At 33.3% G+C, this 22,696-nt stretch overlaps 1 long non-coding RNA gene across 1 annotated transcript; it reads left to right on the top strand.

Annotated features, from left to right (window-relative positions):
* The first annotated feature begins 18,965 nt into the window (after positions 1-18,965).
* On the top strand, positions 18,966-20,978 carry LOC143051087 (uncharacterized). The gene is made up of 2 exons (XR_012970587.1): positions 18,966-19,280; positions 20,852-20,978. It is a non-coding gene; the product is annotated as an uncharacterized LOC143051087 (long non-coding RNA).
* The last annotated feature ends 1,718 nt before the right edge of the window (positions 20,979-22,696 follow it).

Raw genomic sequence — 22,696 nt, forward strand, 5'->3', positions numbered from 1 at the left:
TTGAAGTTTTCACGTTTTGCATTGACTTTGTAAGTTTCATAACTTCTATTTATATAGTTGATATTGCATCATTATTTGTACTTTGTCAAATGGGGTCATCTGATATATCAAATTGAAGGTCTTAATAAACTACTTATAAATGGAAATTTAAAATCCCATTTTCATCCCAGGGGGACGGACCATTAAGTCCAAACATTCAAATTTCTCAGCTGGTAAGGTTGTTGCATATCAAATGAAAAAAAAAACATAAAGCGTATATTTTAATTTTCAAATTGACGTCTCCAAAAAATGGGTTGGACGGGGTTATTGTGTGCAAAAATTTTTTTTTTCTTTTAAGATAGGGTTGTTTTATATTAAATGAACAGTAATGATGTGTACATTTGAAATATCAAATTCCTGACCTTCAAAAAATAGTTGGATAGGGTTATTAAGTACAAAAATCAAACTTTCTAGAACATGACATTGTCGCATATCAAATGAAAGCTCATCTACTTTATGTTACAAATATCATACTTCCGATCTCAAAAATGTAGGCGGATGAGGTCATTAAGTTTTGAAACCGAAAAAATTGAGAAGGTGTGCTTGTCGTATATCAAACGAAAGGTCGTACAAAGTACATTACGGATTTTACAGAAAAGACCTTTCAATTGTTTTACCAACAATTGAGATACTAGTTCCTTTTCTTTCTTTCCTTCCAACATTTTTTGACATCCCCCCCCCCCCCCTGGTTTCTGTTGAAGTTATTAAGACCAAATATGGACCATCGCTAGACCTCACCAAAATGTATTACTAAATGACCCTGTTAAGGATTTCGTCATCCCCTTTAGGAGTTATCTCCCTTTTATTGATTTTTTTCAACATGGTCCCCCTCATTTGTTTTAAATATATCATGACCTTAATTGGACAAACTAGATCTCATCATGATGTATTACCATGTGAGGCTGAATAGAATTTCATCTTCCCCTATGAGAGTTAAATCCCCTCGAAACAATTTCTTTCCTTTGCATTTTTGTCAAAAAGTATGAGATAGAATCGATTTGAAAACGGCAACATGTACAGGAACAGATGGCAATGCTAATGAACATATACAATCATTTTGTTATTAACCCTTATAAGGAGTAATTTCCCTTGAAAAACTACATTATTTTAGAAAAATTGTATTTCGAGAACCAGAAGTCGTAGAACCTTGGGATCTTCACCAATAATCTTTACTTCATGTGGCCTTTAATATGCAGTCGAGGTCAAAGGTCACTGAGTGCAAAAAAAAGCAAGTTTACATATGAGGAAAACGATAAGACTTTGCTGCATACATACAGCGTATAAAATGTTCCTCTCGACGAGATCTACATTTTATATGATAAGTCCAAAAATGTCCGACTGTCTGTTTAGAAGTTACAACAGGATGATTCTTATAAGTATAGTATTTTGTGTATATCTTTTTAAAGGTAACAGATAACAATCTACTATAAACTGCAAAGATGATCAGTAATTCAAGACCCATCAATTTGAGATCAATGTCAGGTCATGGTGAAATTTCACCTTGACCGTCACAGTATACCTTGACCTTGTGATATTAGAAAGGTCAAGTGGTCCTGAGTTCAATTGTGATAGTCCCATGTCTCCACGACTACCGGTTCTCAAGTTTGGTATTGTATCATTTATTTGATGATTAATGGACTTAAATTGTATGCAATATTTAAAATATCCTACCTACAATGTTTATAATGCGACACAGAACATATTTATTTCTTTGAATTGAGCATTGATTAATAAATTGATATTCTGTGCAGTAATATTAAAAGTCCTTTTCCTAAAATTGGAATTAGATGGCCCTAAAACCAATGCACTGCCTGTACCAAATGAAACTAAGGCATAGTGACTATATAACATACACAGTACATTCAAAACACCCAATCAATGAGTTTATATATATGTGTATCCTTTTTTGGAGTGTTTCCATAGTTTCTTTCCATGTTTTATCATCAACCTGATAATGAGTTGTCCCCTCAATCGCCTTTGGCTGACTTATCATTCCCAAATGTCTTCAAAATCTCTCGAGTTTATATAGCATCTGCGATTCTGAATCAATGTTTGAAAACATACCCTGGATACGCGAGTCCTTGGTATTGTATTAAAACATAAACTAATATAGTTCTCTACCGTATCATCAGTATCAAAATAGATAGAATTTGTAGCTTGAAGAATTCTTGGAATGATCAGTCCCCAAGGGTGACTGGGGTATAGAAATAAGTTCACTTGGTTTTCTCCCGACCGGCAGTAAAACGCTTGCCGAAGTTGGGCGTCCGTTTGGCGGTACGAGATGTATCAAGTTGGCAGTTTCGTCCGGTCAGAAGGGGGCATTAAATCTGATGGCTCGTTTAAAGAGAGTGCCACGCTCTTTGCACGTTAAGAACCCTTGCAACAACGCTATGAGGGGTCCGTAGGTAGCCTGTTGCAAAGCAAAATTTCTGTCCCTATCCAATATACCCTCATTGTCCAGTGGCAGTCCAAATTTCCCCGACGATCATTCCCGATGGCCTCTAATGTATCAACCTACCTATTGTATTTATTTTGAACTTGTTCTCGTCCTGAATATGCACGAGATATTTGCCACTGGACGTTAAGCAACCAACAATCAATCAATATTCTTCCTGTTCCATGGGTTAACTGTAGCTTTTTTGCGGTAGCCGTCTGTACTTTTGAGATCTGCAAGATAAAGAAAAACATATAAATTATTGCGATACAAAATAATATATATATAGTGACTGCATAAAGCAGCAACCAATTAATTTTCATACCAGCATATATCCCGAGAAGAGGTTATTCAAAAAATTACCAGACCTTTAGCTCAGTCAATGTTTGGGGGAATAGCGAGTAACAATGCAATGCTTGTGCTAGATGGTATATGTGGACAGGATCAACAATTTCAATTTCCAGCGAAGGTCATACAGTACACACAAAGGCAGACGTCTTGTAAAACCAATGATTGTTTGCACATGGTGAATCGTTCCATAAAACGGATGCTGCTTTGTCGAATATCCTCTCCCCATATGTTCTTGTTCTCACACGTGGTGTTGTTAATATCATGGCATTTTCTGATCTGAGTGTTCGCATTGGTTTATATATATTTACGAGTTCTTGTAGGTAGACCGGTACCTCCTCGTGCAAAGCCTTGAACCCATAGACGAGGAGTCTATATTGGCATCTGTATGTTACGGGGAGCCAATGAAGACACTTTAGGATTGGCGTTATGTGGTCGTATTTCCTCCTCCGTGTAATGACCCTGGCTGCAATGTTTTGTACTCGCTGTAATCTTTGAATAGTAGTTGATGGAAGTCCATACAGCAATGCGTTCCCTTAATCCAAACGAGAGGTAACAAGGGAGCATACTAATATATTGATGTTATTATTACATGAATTGACAACTGACTGTTGTTTGTGTGACTCCAAACAGATTGACTGATACAGCATCAGGGAAAACTTACACCATTGGACAAGATGGGTGAGTGACACCTACAGTCCTACAGCTGAATTAAGAATTCAAGAGGAAGCAAGCAAAATATCCTCTCTTATTCATTTGATTTTGTTTAAACAAATTATCTCTTGTAGAGGTCATTCATGCATGCCCAGAAATTAAATGTTGAAGGAAGTGATGAATTAGAGTTCTTTGGTGACTTTTGGGCTTAAGTGGTGGAGTATTATGATGAAGTAACTAAAAGAGATAATGTAAGAAAATGGGACAGATTAAAGATGTTAAATAGCAGAAAAATTACTCAAAAGCAACCAGGTATATCTTAATTATGTTTTTAATTCCCAACTAACTTACGTTATAAAAATATAATGTTACTTGTGTAATTTTATATGGTGTATTAAATATAGCTATTAATCTTTGAATGTTTTGTTGATTTTTGTCTGTCAAACTAGATTATCATAACATACCTGTACAGGTAATGTGATTATTTGTATTCACATAAAAATAAGAAAGATGGGATAGGAGTGGGAGGATTGTTGATGCGACTGCTGTCCACAAGATCATAAAATAAGATAAAATTTCCAATTACAACAAACAGTTCGTGTGCCAGCATGTACAACATAAGATCCACTATTGGCAGCTGGTGGTGATGGAATGATGCACTGGGGGCAGCTGGTGGCTCATGATGTGATAAACTGGAGGCAGTTTGTGGCTCATGAAATGATGAACTAAAGCCAGCTGGTCTCAGAAAACCAAAATTTGGGACTAATGAAGTAAAAATGTGTTGACTGACCGCGATTTTGCTGATTCTCCGGTTCTAACAATGGTTTAGTGGTCAACTGCTCATTTTCTGATTCTGTTTCCACCAATAGTTGAGGAATCGGAAAAGAAATTGTATCATATCCCCTGTTGGCAAAGTCGTCCCTTTTCTACTCTGAACCTGTGTGTATTAGAATAGCTGAAATGTCTCCATCCAGTGCTGCCCCTCAACGTATCTGCTATTTGGTGCAGGAGCAGAACCTTGTAAGAAAGATATCGTTAAGTAACAAAAAACTCCCAAGAAATCTAAAACTGATCATCTATTTTGTGCATTTTGCAGACAAAATCTTACCATACCAAAAAGTACAGCCCCTAGTTTGACTATGATTTTGGAAAATGCAACTTAGGACACAATAACTAAATGCCCCCATGAGCCTGAATCTCTCATCTGCAAAGCGTAGAATGAACAATTTACTTCTGCAGTATTCTAGCCTATTCAGATCCAATCATACCTGATCTTAAATTCTTTTGTAAGGGTTGCTATAGTAAATGTATATGAACTTTATCAATGACCTTTGACTTCTGCAATATTCTAGCCTCTCTAAATCCATTAAAGATCTTTTGTTGGTACATCTTTTACCAAATTAACAGTAAAATGTTGAAAAATTACCAATAAAGGTCAAATCTGAATGAATAAAATAATACTGAGAAAATGGTGAAATTTTTAAATAAAGCTGTGGTTGTTTCAATTTTACTTCTAATACATTTGTCAATACATATTAGAAAATTATCTTGATCAAATGACCGATTTAAAGTAACATCGAATACAATTATCCAAAAAAATGTCAAATTAACAGTAAAATGTTGAAAAATTACCAATAAAGGTCAAATCTGAATGAATATCAAAAAGTAGAAATATTTACTAAAAAAAATGTTACTGAGAAAATGGTGTAATTTTAAATTTTAGAGGTGGTTGTTTCAATTTTACTTGTAATACATTTGTCAATACATAAAAGAAAATTGTCTTCAAATGACCGATTTAAGGTTACACCGTATACAATTATCCAAAAAAATGTCAAATTTACACTAAAATGTTAAAAAAATTATCATTCAAGATCACATCGGAATGAATATCTATAAAGTAGTAAAATTTACTAAAAAAAATGTTACTGAAAAAACGTTGCAATTTTTAAAATAAACCTGTGGTTGTTTCAATTTTGTTTTTTAAACATTTGTCAATAGATATAGAAAATTGTCTTGATCATATGACCGATTTAAAGTAACACCGTATACAATTATCAAAAAAAATGTCAAATAAACAGTAAAAATTAAAAACCCAACAATCCTGAAAATTTTATATGTAATGAGGAATTTAAAAATTCTTCTGAAAGAAATAATATTTCTATGGGTTCCGAGTCATGTTGGAATCCTTGGAAACACAGCTGTAGACCTTGAGGCAAAGAATGCCCTGGGTGACCCTCTATCTAACTGTGATATACCATATACTGATTTTAAATCTAATATTAGAGAATATGTTTTTAATATATTGAAAAATAAATGGAGTAAAAAAGACGATAATAAATTGCATGAAATTAAACCTAATTTAGGCAAACCTTTTGATAATATTATGTGCAGAAAAGATCAGTGTGTTATTACTAGATGTCGTATTGGTCATACTAGAATAACACACGAGTATCTTTTAAAAAATGAAGATGAACCACAATGTGTTCCTTGCAACTGCAAGTATACTATTAAACATGTTTTAATTAATTGTATTGACTTTGCTGATATTCGTAAGAAGCATTTCAATGTCAATAATATGTATGATTTATTTAATAATGTTCCATTTACAAATATTGTTGCTTTTTTAAAAGAAATTGGAATTTATTATAAAATATAAAAATGTTATTATATTTAAATCGATTTTAATTTTTATCACGTTATTTTACTGTTGATTTTTATTTGTATATAATCAATTTGCTTTAGTCAAGAATTTTAGTGTATTGAAGGACCTTTTGTCTTATTTTAAAAATATGCTTTAAATTGTAAAAATATTCGAATTAGCTCTCGCCGCGATATAGCCTTTTTGTGCTAATGCGGCGTAAAGCAACCAACAATCAATCAATCGTCTGGATTTTACTAGTGCAATAAAGCTAAATTTACATAAAAACACAAACGAAAATATCCCAAAGTGCAGCTTCACCTGTTGCGATAAAGAGCATTTCATTATGTTTGCTGTCCATATCCGGTGCAATTTAGAGCTTGTTTTGTCTATACGTGTATACAGGCGGTCGATTTAGTTTTGCTGTCTATACCTGCGGCTATTAAGAGGTTTCCATAACGTGTACTGTCAAAATAAAAAAATAAACGTTTTAGAGCTTTTCAAGCTGTGTCTTGTCTTTACTCAGGCGATTACGACCATGTCATAAACTGAAAATAAGGCTCGCTGGTGCGTGCAAACTTATGACTTGCTGGAAATGACCTTTATCACAACGGTAAAAGAATGATAACTCAAAATAATATGGATCATAAAAGGCAGAATTCCTTTAATCAATCTTGCAGGGTAAAACGGACTTAAATATAATGTAATAAAAAAGCCGGGTTTCGGGTATTTGATACAAAAAAAAACAACGTTGATATGACAGTCACGTGGTTAATGTTACAATTTCATACCTAAATATTCTCTATGTCAATGCATTCTTAGTTGTGTTTTCGCTGGAGAGTGGCGTGTAATTTTGAATGCTAACACAAAACAAAAATTAATAAAAAGTTGCTGAACTTTAAAGTCTGTTAAAACATAATTTAAGTGGTTGGTTATAACTCGCATGTTAGCTTCAACATATAATATATAAACATGACAAGAGGTGGTATGATTTTCAATGAGAAAATTCAAATAACCTGTTTATAAGTCATTATAGGTCATCGTACGGTCTTCAACAATAAGAAAAACCCTTTCTGTTTAGTCAGCTATAAAAGGCCCCGGCATGAAAAATGTTAAACAGTTCAATCGAGAAAACTAACGGCCTTATTTATAACAATACAATTTACGGAAAACAAATATGACAGACATGAACCAACGACATCCACTGAAATATAGGATCCTGACTTGGGACAGGCACATAAAGAATGTGGCGGAATAAACATGTTTGAGAGCTCGAAAAATTTTACTATGTCTTTTCAATATTAGAAGTATAATTAAATAGAATACAACAATCTTGCAACATGAAGGTAGCAATAGCAAATCTTTTCATTTTCTAAATCAGATGGTCATTTTTAATACATAAGGAAATGTCAGTCTGCTATATGAGTTCCAACAAGTACTTTTCAGAGCAGTAGATATAAAACTATAACGAACACATCATTAATAAGTACATGTAGCAAATTTATTATCTGTGTTTATCGGTCAATCAATTTCTATAAAAAATACCGATAAAAAATACCGAAATTCATCTTGCTTTATGAGTTACAACACAACTATTACTATTTCTTTAGAACATACGAGGTAAAACTATATACACACCTGTTATAAGTAACAAAACTTTTAATTTCTTCACCGATCAGTCAAATCTCATGAAACTTCAGTTTGATATACATAAGAATGATAAGTAACGACATTTTTGTCGACAGTTTTACCTTGCTATATATGTAGCATACAAAATGCTATTTCTTTAGAACATTACGGGTAAAACTGTATAGAACACACCACATCAATTTTTAGCTCACCTGGCCCGAAGGGCCAAGTGAGCTTTTCCCATCACTTTGCGTCCGGCGTCCGTCGTCCGTCGTCGTTAACTTTTACAAAAATCTTCTCCTCTGAAACTACTGGGCCAAATTAAACCAAACTTGGTCACAATCATCATTGGGGTGTCTAGTTTAAAAAATGTGTGGCGTGACCCGGCCAACCAACCAAGATGGCCGCCATGGCTAAAAATAGAACATAGGGGTAAAATGCAGTTTTTGGCTTATAACTCAAAAATCAAAGCATTTAGAGCAAATCTGACATGAAGTAAAATTGATTATCAGGTCAAGATCTATCTGCCCTGAAATTTTCAGATGAACCGGACGACCTTTGTTGGGTTGCTGCCCCTGAATTGGTAATTTTAAGGAAATTTTGCTGTTTGTGGTTATTTATCTTGAATATTATTATAGATAAAGATAAACTGTAAACAGCAATAATGTTCAGCAAAGTAAGATTTACAAATAAGTCAACATGACTGAAATGGTCAGTTGACCCCTTTAGGAGTTATTGCCCTTTATAGTCAATTTTTAACCATTTTACGTAAATCTTAGTAATCTTTTACAAAAATCTTCTTCTCTGAAACTACTGGGCCAAATTAAACCAAACTTGGCCACAATCACAATTGGGGTATCTAGTTTAAAAAATGTGTGGCGTGACCCGGCCAACCAACCAAGATGGCCGCTACAGCTAAAAATAGAACATAGGGGTAAAATTCAGTTTTTGGCTTATAACTCAAAAACCAAAGCATTTAGAGCAAATCTGACATGTAGTAAAATTGATTATCAGGTCAAGATCTATCTGCCCTGAAATTTACAGATGAATTGGACAACCTGTTGTTGGGTTGCTGCCCCTGAATTGGTAATTTTAAGGAAATTTTGCTGTTTTTGGTTATTTATCTTGAATATTATTATAGATAAAGATAAACTGTAAACATCAATAATGTTCAGCAAAGTAAGATTTACAAATAAGTCAACATGACTGAAATGGTCAGTTGACCCCTTTAGGAGTTATTGCCCTTTATAGTCAATTTTTAACCATTTTTTCGTAAATCTTAGTAATCTATTACAAAAATCTTCTCCTCTGAAACCACTGGGCCAAATTAAACCAAACTTGGCCACAATCATCATTGGGGTATCTAGTTTAAAAAATGTGTGGCGTGACCTGGTCAACCAACCAAGATGGCCGCCACGGCTAAAAATAGAACATAGGGGTAAAATTCAGTTTTTGGCTTATAACTCAAAAACCAAAGCATTTAGAGCAAATTTAACATGTAGTAAAATTGATTATCAGGTCAAGATCTATCTGCCCTGAAATTTTCAGATGAACCGGACGACCTTTGTTGGGTTGCTGCCCCTGAATTGGTAATTTTAAGGAAATTTTGCTGTTTTTGGTTATTATCTTGAATATTATTATAGATAGAGATAAACTGTAAACAGCAATAATGTTCAGCAAAGTAAGATTTACAAATAAGTCAACATGACTGAAATGGTCAGTTGACCCCTTTAGGAGTTATTGCCCTTTATAGTCAATTTTTAACCATTTTTTCGTAAATCTTAGTAATCTATTACAAAAATCTTCTCCTCTGAAACCACTGGGCCAAATTAAACCAAACTTGGCCACAATCATCATTGGGGTATCTAGTTTAAAAAATGTGTGGCGTGACCTGGTCAACCAACCAAGATGGCCGCCACGGCTAAAAATAGAACATAGGGGTAAAATTCAGTTTTTGGCTTATAACTCAAAAACCAAAGCATTTAGAGCAAATTTAACATGTAGTAAAATTGATTATCAGGTCAAGATCTATCTGCCCTGAAATTTTCAGATGAACCGGACGACCTTTGTTGGGTTGCTGCCCCTGAATTGGTAATTTTAAGGAAATTTTGCTGTTTTTGGTTATTATCTTGAATATTATTATAGATAGAGATAAACTGTAAACAGCAATAATGTTCAGCAAAGTAAGATTTACAAATAAGTCAACATGACTGAAATGGTCAGTTGATCCCTTTAGGAGTTATTGCCCTTTATAGTCAATTTTGAACCATTTTTCGTAAATCTTAGTTATCTTTTACAAAAATCTTCTCCTCTGAAACTACTGGGCCAAGTTCATTATAGATTGAGATAATTGTAAGCAGCAAGAATGTTCAGTAAAGTAAGATTGACAAACACATCACCATCACCAAAACACAATTTTGTCATGAATCCATCTGCGTCCTTTGTTTAATATTCACATAGACCAAGGTGAGCGACACAGGCTCTTTAGAGCCTCTAGTTTAAAAGCTAGTATCGAAAAACACAATATTTCATGATAGTATTACCGTAACGGTGTTAAATTAATAACCTTTAAGAATAAGTTAATTCAAAGAATCAATGATTTTACATGGATGGTATCTAATATTTTCATTATTTAAAGCAAAAATATTATCAAGGTAACGGTAAATGTTTTTAAATTCATCAATACAATGTAATTTAGACGGATCTTTATTGAGTTTGGTCATAAACTGTGATTCATGACAATTAAAGAACAAGCATAATTTTCAAAGGGCGCATTAATTTTAAGATACGAAATATAAAGATCAATCACAGATTGCTCCAATGATTTGCTTTTGAAGCGACATTTGAAGGCAAATATTTACTATAAAGATATTATGTTTTAACAGATTTTAAAATTCAGCACCTTTTTTATTCATTTTCGTATTTTTTTACATATGTAGCATTCAAAATTATACGCCATTCTCCAGCGAAAACAATGCCAAGAATGCATCGACAGAGAAAATAAATAGATACAAAATTGTAACATAAACCACGTTACTGTTATAGCAACGTTTATTTTGAGTCAATAAAGGAAACTATATCTGTTTTATCGTCATATGTTTTCTTCCAATTTAATACAACTCAGTTTATATTTTATGATACTCTTTTTGTATTCAATGACCAAACCTGGCTATTCAATACATTATTAATAAGTCCGTTTTTCTCTGCAAGATAGGTAATGAATTCTGCCTTTATTATCAATAGTATTTGAGTTATTCTTTTATTTCTAAAATCATTTCAAGGATATCATATTAGGTTTGCACGCAACAGCACGCTTTTTTTTCGTTTGATGAAAAGTTTGCAATCGCGAAATATCTAAAACGTCTCGGATATGTAAAGTTCATGGTATGACAATCTCTAAATGGCCACAGGTATAGACAGGAATCATTATAAATACTATAAATCGACCGCCTGTATACATATACAGACAGTTTAAACATGACAAGCTCTAAACCGCACTGTATACAGTCAGCTAACTGTATAACGCGCTCTTAATCGCTCTGGATTCAAACAGTAAACGGTATGGCGCAATCTTAATCGCACCGTATACAGACAGCAAACAGTATGCCGCGCTCTTTATCGCACAGGATACAGACAGCAAACGGTATGACAAACTCTTAATCGCACCGGGTACAAACAGCAAACTGTATGACGAGCTCTTCATCGCACCGTATACAGAGAGCAAACGGTATATAACGCGCTCTTAATTGCACCGGATACAGACAGCAAACGGTATGACACGCTCTTAATCGCACCGGATACAAACAGCAAACGGTATGACGCGCTATTAATCGCACCGGATATAGACAGCAAAATGTATGACTTGCTCTTAATCGCATCGGATTAAACAGCAAACTGTATGACGCGCTCTCAATCGCACAGTATACAGACAGCAACTGGTATGACGCGCTATTAATCGCACCGTATACAGACAGCAAACGATTTGACGCGCTCTTAATCGAACCGGATACAGACAGCAAACGGTATGACGCGCTCTTAATCGCACCGGATACAAACAGCAAACTGTATGACACGCTCTTAATCGCCCAAGATATAGACAGCTCACGATATTGAAATATCTACATCACCACACCGAATTTCAATCTTTAAATTGCTCTCAGTATAACCAACACATGTTATTATAAGCTCTAAATTTGATCCATATGATTTTTATTTTCTACTAAAATAACAAACGCTTCAACGTTCATTTAAGGTCCGAGACCACAATTGTCGTCCCTTGATTTATGAACTCTGAATCTACAGAAAAGAAGATTATCTCAGACAATATGTGCAAAATGTGTTGTATAAATGACCCTTGTCTAACGCCCTGTTTGGATGAAGTCAAAAGTGGGGGGCTTGGTACATAAAATTTGAAGTCCATAATAAAGACCTCACTAAATTTGTATCAAAAACACTTTACAATGTCTATTGTACCTGTTCCATTTCACATAATATCTTTCTTTTCTTCTGTAGGATAGCAAGTGGTTTAAATATAAGCCTGTTGAGAATAAATTGCATGCAAGTTTTTCCCTAAAAAGGCAAAAATCTTTGTATCAGACCATACTGTTTGTAAGAAAAGTTAATTGCAAGAGTCTTTTTGTGCTCAGATTTGTTGAATCATGTCACATGAGTATAGAAATGATAAAAAAGACACAAAATTTTATTTCTTATAGCCTCAATATGCATTTTTTAATGTAAATATGTGGCACGGCCTATATTGACCCTAAATTTTTTCCAGTCTTACTTGGCCTAAGACCCTTTTAAACTAATATGATATGTTATTTGTAACTTTTCTTTCCATTTAAAATACTTTCAATACATATGTAAGGATTATTTATAACCGAAAAGCTTCACAAATTTAAAATTGCTGGAAAATATTACATCTTCATGTAAGGCCCCCCTTCATTGAAAAACCTCAATTTTTAGGCACAGGCTCATATAAATTTGACTTTTGAATAATTATGCCAAGTCTGATAAATCAAATGAGTACTCTATTGCTTTTAGTACATGATAAGTTATATATTAAGGCATTTAAAAAGTATTTTTTTGCAATATTTTAATTTTTAAAGCCTCAAATGTTGATAATTGAAATTTTTCAATTTTAACGTCAAAATTTTACACGCAAAGCCGAGTATAGAACTTAACTTATTGTCTATAATATACATCCTATTGTCATGAAACTTTGTAAGCAGTGTTATAATTTATTAAGCTTTGGTCATACCAATTTTTTTTAAGATTTGTCAACTCTTTCTATCCTATTAGGTCCGAGACCACAATTGTCGTCGCTTGATTTTCGTTGTTCACAAATATAGTCCCTAGTGTTGACAGTGGGTTTCTTGCCATTAATATTTTTATAACCCTTCCAAATTTATTTCTCCATGTTTAATGCCTCAAATTGCAAGTAGGGGGTGAAATTACACTGTAAAAAAATTTGGGTCCAGAATTTTAAAGGAAAGAAGTGATTTGGTCCAGGTGAAAAAGGTTGAAAAATAGTACTTCGGAAGCTGTCAAAAGATTTCAAGACGCCCTACAGATACAATTGTCCATATTTTGAGTTAGAGACGATGAAGTTTTCTATAATTTTGATATAATTTGTCCCAAAAGTAGTACAACACACTGTAAAAGTTTCTGCAAGGTTGGTACTTCGTAATATTGTATAAATGGTCTTAATTATAAATTAACTGTTAACAAAACTTTGAATTTTTGAAAAACTAAGGCTTTTCTACCTTAGGAATAGATTACCCTAGCTGTATTTAGCAAAATATTTAGGAATTTTTAGTCCTCAATGCTCTTCAACTTCGTACTTTATTTGGCCTTTTAAACATTTTTTGATTCGAGCGTCACTGATGAGTCTGTTGTAGACGAAACGCGCGTCTGGCGTAAATATAAAAATGTAATCCTGGTATCTATGATGAGTTTATTTGCAACCACTGGATCGATGCCACTGCTGGTGGAGATTTAGTTTCCCGAGGGTATCAACAGCCCAGTATTCAGTACTTCTGTGTTGACTTGAGTTATAATTGATATGTTCTTAATTATAAATTAACTGTTTACAAAACTTAGAATTATTGAAAAACTAAGGCTTTTCTACCTCAGGAATAGATTACCCTAACTGTATTTGGCAAAACTTTTATGAATGTTTGGTCCTCAATGCTGTTCAACTTCGTACTTTATTTGGCCTTTTAAACTTTTTTTGATTCGAGCGTCAATGATGAGTCTTTTGTAGACGAAACACGCGTCTGACGTAAATATAAATTTGTTATCCTGGTATCTATGATGATTTTATCTGCACCTTAAATGAACGTCGAAGCGATTGTTATTTTAGTAGAAAAAGAAAAGCATATGGATCAAATTTAGAGCTTATAATAACATGTGTTGGTTATACTGAGAACAATTTAATGATTGAAATTCCGTGTGTTGATGTAGAGATTGCCATATCGTGAGCTGTCTATATCTGTGGCGATTAAGAGCGCGTCATACAGTTTGTTGTTTGTATCCGGTCCGATTAAGAGCTTGTCATACAGTTTGCTGTCTGTATCCGGTGAAATTAAGAGCTTGTCATAGTTTGCTGTCTGTATCCGGTGCGATTAAGAGCGCGTAATACTGTTTGCTGTCTATATACGGTGCGATTAAGATTGCGCCATACCGATTACTGTTTGTATCCGGAGCGATTAAAAGCGCGTCATACAGTTTGCTGTCTGTATACGGCGCGATTAAGAGCTTGTAATGTTGAAACTGTCTATATATGTATACAGGCGGTCGATTTATAGTACTTATAATAATTCCTGTCTATACCTGTGGCCATATAGAGATTGTCATACCGTGAACTTTACATATCAGATACGTTTTTGATATTTCGCGTTTGCAAACTTTTCATCGACCGAAAAGAAAGCGTGCAAACCTTAGTATGATATCCTTGAAATGATTTTAGAAATAAAAGAATTACTCAAATAATATTGATAACAAGGGCAGAATTCATTACCTATCTTGCAGAGAAAAACGGACTTATTATTAATGTATTGAATAGCCAGGTTTGGTCATTGAATACAAAAAGAATATCATAAAATATAAACTGAGTTGTATTAAATTGAGAGAAAGCATATGTGACTATAAAACAGATATAGTTTCCATTAATTGACTCAAATTAAACGTTGCTATAAGTCACGTGGTTTATGTTACAATTTTGTATCTATTTATTTTCTCTGTCGATGCATTCTTGGCATTGTTTTCGCTGGAGAATGGCGTATAATTTTGAATGCTAAAAAAATACGAAAATGAATAAAAAAAAAAGGTGCTGATCTTTAAAATCTGTTAAAACATAATATCTTTATAGTAAATATTTTCCTTCAAATATCGCTTCAAAAGCAAATCATTGGAGCAGTCTGTGATTGATCTTTATATTTCTTATCTTAAAATTAATGCGCCCTTTGACAATTATGCTTGTTCTTTAACTGTTATGAATCACAGTTTATGGCCAAACTTAATAAAGATCCGGCTAAATTACATTGTATTGATTAATTTAAAAACATTTACCGTTACCTTGATAATATTTTTGCTTTAAATAATGAAAATATTAGATACCATCCATGTAAAACCATTGATTCTTTGAATTAACTTATTCTTAAAGGTTATTAATTTAACACCGTTACGGTAATACTATCATGAAATATTGTGTTTGTCGATACTAGCCTTGATTTTTGATTTGGAAAATTGATGTGGTGTGTTCTATACAGTTTTACCCCTAATGTTCTAAAGAAATAGCATTTTGTATGCTACATATATAGCAAGGTAAAACTGTCGACAAAAATATCGTAACTTATCATTCTTATGTATACCAAACTGAAGTTTCCTGAGATTTGACTGATCGGTGAAGAAATTTAAAGTTTTGTTACTTATAACAGGTGTGTATATAGTTTTACCTCGTATGTTCTAAAGAAATAGTAATAGTAGTTGTGTTGTAACTCATAAAGGAAGAATTGATTGACCGATAAATACAGATAATAGATTTGCTACATGTACTTATTAATGATGTGTTCGTTATAGTTTTATATCTACTGCTCTGAAAAGTACTTGTTGGTACTCATATAGCAGACTGACATTTCCTTATGTATTAAAAATGACCATATGGTTTAGAAAATGAATAGATTTGCTATTGCTACCTACATGTTGCAAGAATGTTGTATTCTATTTAATTATATTTCTAATGTTGAAAAGACATAGTAAAATTTTTCGAGCTCTCAAACATGTTTATTCCGCCACATTCTTTATGTGCCTGTCCCAAGTCAGGATCCTATATTTCAGTGGATGTCGTTGGTTCATGTCTCGTCATATTTGTTTTCCGTAAATTGTATTGTTATAAATAAGGCCGTTAGTTTTCTCGATTACACTGTTTAACATTTTTCATGTTGGGGCCTTTTATAGCTGACTAAACAGAAAGGGTTTTTCTTATTGTTGAAGACCGTACGATGACCTTTAATTACTTATAAACAGGTTATATGAATTTTCTCATTGAAAATCATACCACCTCTTGTCATGTTTATATATTATATGTTGAAGCTAACATGCGAGTTATAACCAACCACTTAAATTATGTTTTAACAGACTTTAAAGTTCAGCAACCTTTTATTCATTTTTGTTTTGTGTTAGCATTCAAAATTACACGACACTCTCCAGCGAAAACACAACTAAGAATGCATTGACATAGAGAATATTTAGGTATGAAATTATAACATCAACCACGTGACTGTCATATCAACGTTTTTTTTTATATCAAATACCCGAACCCCGGCTTTTTTATTACATTATTTTGAAGTCCGTTTTACCCTGCAAGATTGATTAAAGGAATTCTGCCTTTTATGATCCATATTATTTTGAGTTATCATTCTTTTACCGTTGTGATAAAGGTCATGTCCAGCAAGTCATAAGTTTGCACGCACCAGCGAGCCTTATTTACAGTTTATGACACGGTCGTAATCGCCTGAGTAAAGACAAGACAGCTTGAAAAGCTCTAAAACGTTTTTTTGATTTTGACAGTACACGGTATGGAAACCTCTTAATAGCCGCGGGTATAGACAGCAAACCTAAATCGACCGACTGTATACACGTATAGACAAAACAAGCTCTAAATTGCACCGGATATGGACAGCAAACATAATGACATGCTCTTTATCGCAGCAGGTGAAGCTGCACGATATTTTCGTTTGTGTTTTTATCTAAATTTTGCTTTATTGCACTAGTAAAATCCAGACGAAGGACTCACTGACATTTATCTTCTTTTTATTCATATCATTTTATATAATTATGTTTCTTTCCAGAAAGGTTGGTATTACATAATATAAATGGTCTCATAATATAAATGGTCTTAATGATTAGAGAACACGTTTCCAGAATGTCATAATCAAAATTACCAAAAAAATCATTATCAAGATATGTTAGTATAAAAACTGACCCAACTAAGTTAATTTCATAACGACAAAAGTACACCACAGAAGCAGAAATGTTGATGCTGATTGTTATTCTTGTGTGTTGTGATCGTGCCTTAGCATGCTGTTTAGATCCAGGTAGGTGTAATGTTTTGCTTACATTATTATTATTATTATTATTATTATTATTATTATTATTATTATTATTATAAGCTTTGTGTAGTTAGTTTGTCTTTTTTTCTTCTTCGAAAAATACTGTTGCCTGCCTTTCTCCTACTAACAGAGTTGAAGCAATCGACAAATATCGCCATCATTCATCTACGTTTGATAGTCAGATCTGCCAAGGAGTTGAATGTCCCCTTGGTATTTTCTTATCAAGCGCACCCAAAGAGGTTTATATCAACAGAACGTGTCATGCGCACTGAAAGAATTCTATTAAGATTAATTTCCAGAGAATTCACACCTACAAGAATAAAAACAACATGATTATGCAAAATCACAACACACAATTATATATATGCAATAACCAGGATTTTTGTTTGATTTTTGATATTGGAAAGTTCATTATTTTTATCCATTTTGTTCCTTTTTAACTGTTCAAAAGACTGATACCATGGAACACCTTGTACAACTAACAAAATATTGTCTTATGAGTATCACTCAAACAGTTATTGCAAGGCTTTTCGGACGTCAAAAGACCCTTGTTATATTGTGAAAACACGATGCATTCAATTTGGCTGAAACTTCAGTAAAACTGAATATGGTTTCTCATTTGAACATCTCCCAGGTGACATGTGAATATAGTTTTATACGCCAGTCATCATTGGTAACATTTTTGGAGGATGCTAGATATAGAACAAAACAACAATTTAAGAAAAAAATAGAGTAAAATAATATTTGTAATATAATTTGAGAAAAAAAAATCACTGTGAAATACGGGTAAAAGATGCTTCAAAAACAAAGGTATCAAGAAAGTAGTACTAATATAACCTCAACAAAAACTGAACGCAATTACAGATATATATACAATAATGCCGTGTTTGTTTTTAATACTTACTTTGTGAACAAGAATATCAAATGACCACGCTATTGCAAGCTGCTGTTCGAGCTGATGAAATAAAATGTCATTAATCTTTTTTTCAGCAGTCATATGTCTTTAAACACCTATTTTTAAACATGGTATAGAATATGAAATACCATGAAGTAGTTTGAAAAACTGTTTTTTTTATGTGTACAGAATTGCGATAGTTGTTCAGTTGTGTGAAAAAATGTCGCGTGCATTTCATGATAAATTGACGCGGGTTGACATGAAAACGTGACGTTGCTGCATTTTTTCATGGCGTTATTACGGAATATTTTCGAATATCACGATCTATCTATGATCTAAAACAGTTAGGTAGTAGGATGGAAAATATTTTTCTGTGAATTTACAGTACATTGAATTATAATAGTTCGATATGAATTGGTGCGTCAGATGCGATTTGTTTAGATTAAACTTCACCAGGAACGCTCAAACGTTATATGTTTACATAAAAACGTTAATATGTGGTACATGTGTAATATCTTTTTCGTGTCTTGCTTATATCTTTACGTTACATGGTTATATCTTCACTTAATGTGGTTATATCTTTAAGGTATAGGGATATATCATTATAACATATGGTTGCATCTTTACGTTATGTGATTGAAACTTTACGTTTTGTGGTTGATATGTTATTCTTTTTATTGATTTTGCAAACTTTGTTAGACTGCATTTAATTACTTAATAATGTTGAGTTATTTCAAACGTTTCTATTTAGTTCCACGACTCCAAGCAATTTACAGCTACTAAAACGCAATCAAACCAGTATTGCGATCGGTTGGGATTCTCCAGATTTTGATATACCCGTTAAATTCAATATCTACTACGGGATAACTCCTTCAACGAATTACAAAAAATCAGTGACAGCGCCTGGTAAAATGTTCAAAGCTCATGGGCTAAAGGCTGGCACTGAATACAAGTTCCAGTTATCTGCCAGTTCTGCAGATGGAGAAAGCCAACTTGGCGATCCACTATTCATACGCACTCTGAAAGACCGTAAGTATAAACATCATTTTCTTGTTTAAGAACATGCATTACCCTTTGTGTATCGTACTTAACACATGATACAGTTTGTTCTTTTTTAAAAACACATTTACAGTAAATTAAATGTGGACTAACACTAAGGTAACTCTACGGTCTATTTTTATACACTATAAATTCAGAACCTTTAGTGAGTAAGCAAAAGGGGGAAAGACTTGTCTGATGTTTTTTCCTGTTTATTTAAGAAATTATTCATTTGTTACATAATTTATGACAGTTATATTGTCTTTCACACTAGTTTTTGGTAACATTAGCCTGAGACTTCAAAAATCAATCTTCTACGTATTACATATATATGTTACCACAAATTAAAGTTAAGTACAGTAACACTATGACCAAAGGCAAAAAGTAAAGAAAACTTCACAGAAAACGATTGAACAAGAAAAAAAGCCATCATATAAAGGAGTTCAATTCAGGTATTTAGGAATTTTAAAACCAACATTTCTCTAAAATTAGCAGACATATATGCCTTTGTTAGTCTTGTATGATTTTAAATTTTAGTTTCTTGTGTATAATTCGGAGTTTAGTATGACGTCCATTATCACTGTACTATTATGCATATTTTAGGGGCCAGCTGAAGGACACCTACGGGTGCGGGAATTCTCGCTACATTGAAGACCCATTGGTTGCCTTCGGCTGTTGTTTGCTCTATGGTCGGGTGGTTGTCGCTTTGACATATTCACCATTTCCTTTCTCAATTTTATTAGCTCATAAATTGGCAAATAAAGTTTACATTAGAAATAAACGTCCTTTTTATATGATAAAATCGTAGATAAATATAAATAGTTTATATAGAGTATGATTTCCGTGCTCACACCAGGTGTTTCATGGATGATCTCAATCAGATAGCTCCGTACCATATGTTTAGATAGGCAAAAAATAAAACGCCTGGGATTTGAAAAATCCAAGATGGTGTTAACAGAATAGACATAACTAAAGGTCAACTTTACCTTGGGCATTCCATTGTGTTTGTTGTATAATTATATATACTATGAACAGAAAGTGATCAGACAAAAGCTTGCATTTAAATTACAAGCCATTACATTTTGGCCTAAGATCAAATGTTTGGAAGGCCCAACGCCACCTACTATATTTGAGAATAAAAATCAGAAGACCTAAATAGAAACGACATTCTATATAATGTTAAGTCGATGACGGCATTGAATTCTATCATAACCTTCATCGGGAGCGCCAAGACCAAATGGATTTAAAGCAAAACTTATATAACTAAAACAGCATAAAACAAAAATGGTGTAAGCAAAAAAAACAAGGGTAAACTTTTCATTGGTTTGCAAACTTAGATGAAAAATATAATTCTTGAAGAGGAATCTAACAAAAGAAAGAAAAAAAAAGAAATTCATTTCATTTCGGAAGCAGCGGCGACTACAAGCGGATAATTATGACCTTTCGGATTGATAGTCCACACCAACTTTTAAACCGATGAAATTCAAATCTGAATTTTGTGATTAGAAATTATATTTCATAGTGCCACATATTCTGTTTTTTTTTTTTTTTTTTTATTTCAGAGAAAACAGAGTGAAGAGATGTGTTTTGAAAACACTAGACGATGATAGTTAATTTTTATTTTTTAGTTTTTTAAGCAAGACACACCAATTATGTTTGAAGACATATTAAATAGTATTGTATACTGTATATTGTATTGCATGTACGCCTGTCCTAGTCAGGAGCCTCTGGCCTTTGTTAGTCTTGTATGTTTTTTTAAATTTAGTTCATTTATTTGTTTTGGAGTTTAGTGTGACGTCCATTTTCACTGAACTTGTACACAATTTTATTTAGGCATATTGACATATTCCCCCATTTCCGTTCTCAATTTTAAGTATAAGATACAGAACAAAAAAACAGGACGGTATAGTTTTTTTCTGCATGTCGAAGTCAGGTCAATTCCCGGGCGATAGCAGAAAAACTTTACGGTTGGTTGTTACCATCCCGTTTATATTGTTACTTTTGTTTTGGATCTGACTTGTACGACGTTTCCAACTAGAAAGTAATACAATTTGCATTTAAGACGATTGCATACTAGTAATTAAAAAGATTGAACACAAAAAAATTGCATACCGGTTTATGTATCACGATGTTTAAAGATATTTAGTCTTTAATGAATTAGTATATTGCATTAACACTAGCGCTTCTCAATTCTTTAAAACGTAAATTATTGCTTATTCCTTTGATATATATCATTGAAGTAGGAGTAGATTGAAAAGTGAAGAAAAAGGGGGGAGAGGGGGGCTTTGTAAAGTAACAAGCCAAAATAAATACCTTTAACCTATATTTTCTATCATAATAGTCTAATATAATTGAGAATGGAAACGGGGAATGTGTCTAGAAATAGTCTACAAGTTAGTTAATGTCCCCATTCGTAGCCACTTTACATTTTAATAACAAAATTAACTGTCAAAAGGGGGGGGTCTTATAATTTTGCCCCTCACCTTTGCAAGTGTGTAATGGTCCCCTTTCCCGACTACTACGCCCCTGCGTTTAAATAAACTCCTTTACACCAAAAAAAAAAGCAAACATACATACGAACAAACAAAGTCAAAGAAATATGTTTTTCCTCCTCCATCCATTTTGAAAGTGTGGGGGGGGGGGTGCTCCCTTCCACGGCTCATACTATGACGTCAATAGTTCAAGTGTCGCAGGTTCCGATATAGCGATAAGGTCTATACATTAGGGGAATGGTCATCCTGAATATGAATGAACTCATGATTGTAAACAATTGGAGGTGGGAAAAAGGTTGGTTAAGGGTACACGGGGTCCTCATTTCCCAAATCCTGTTTTTCTTGTCACATAGTTATTTTTTTCCAATTTCCCAAACTTTATCTTATTCTTTCCCCATTTAACTTTTTTTTGTTACTCCCTACATCCCACATCCTAACTGTTTTGCCTCCTATAACCCACATCCCAAAAGCATGCCACCCCCTTTAAAGTGTATTGACAAAAATACAGAACTCGATGGTGAACCAAAAAGGGGGTAGTATTTTATCCTGATAAAAATAAACACTCACCTATATATAAATATTAACCAACAGAATGACGAGAAAACAACCGTCATATTCCCGATTTAGTACAGGTGTTTTACAGAGAAACAAATGTTGGTGAAACTTAGTTAAATAGCTAGCAATCGTTAAGGTACCCAATGTTCACCTATTTCACTTTCTTTGTGTAACAGACAAAAGTGTCCTTTCTGTATTCATTTAGTAGTTGTATCCATATTCACATAATGTGCTGATACCTAAAATTGCACCCATTTTGACCATTTTTCCACCTTCGTTTATTTGTGAAACAGACAAAACTTTATATACTGTTGTTTATTTTGAAAATTTATCCTTATTTGCTATAAAGTTAATTTTTAT

The sequence above is a fragment of the Mytilus galloprovincialis genome, chromosome 11 (assembly GCF_965363235.1).
Source record: "Mytilus galloprovincialis chromosome 11, xbMytGall1.hap1.1, whole genome shotgun sequence".
NCBI lineage: Eukaryota > Metazoa > Mollusca > Bivalvia > Mytilida > Mytilidae > Mytilus > Mytilus galloprovincialis.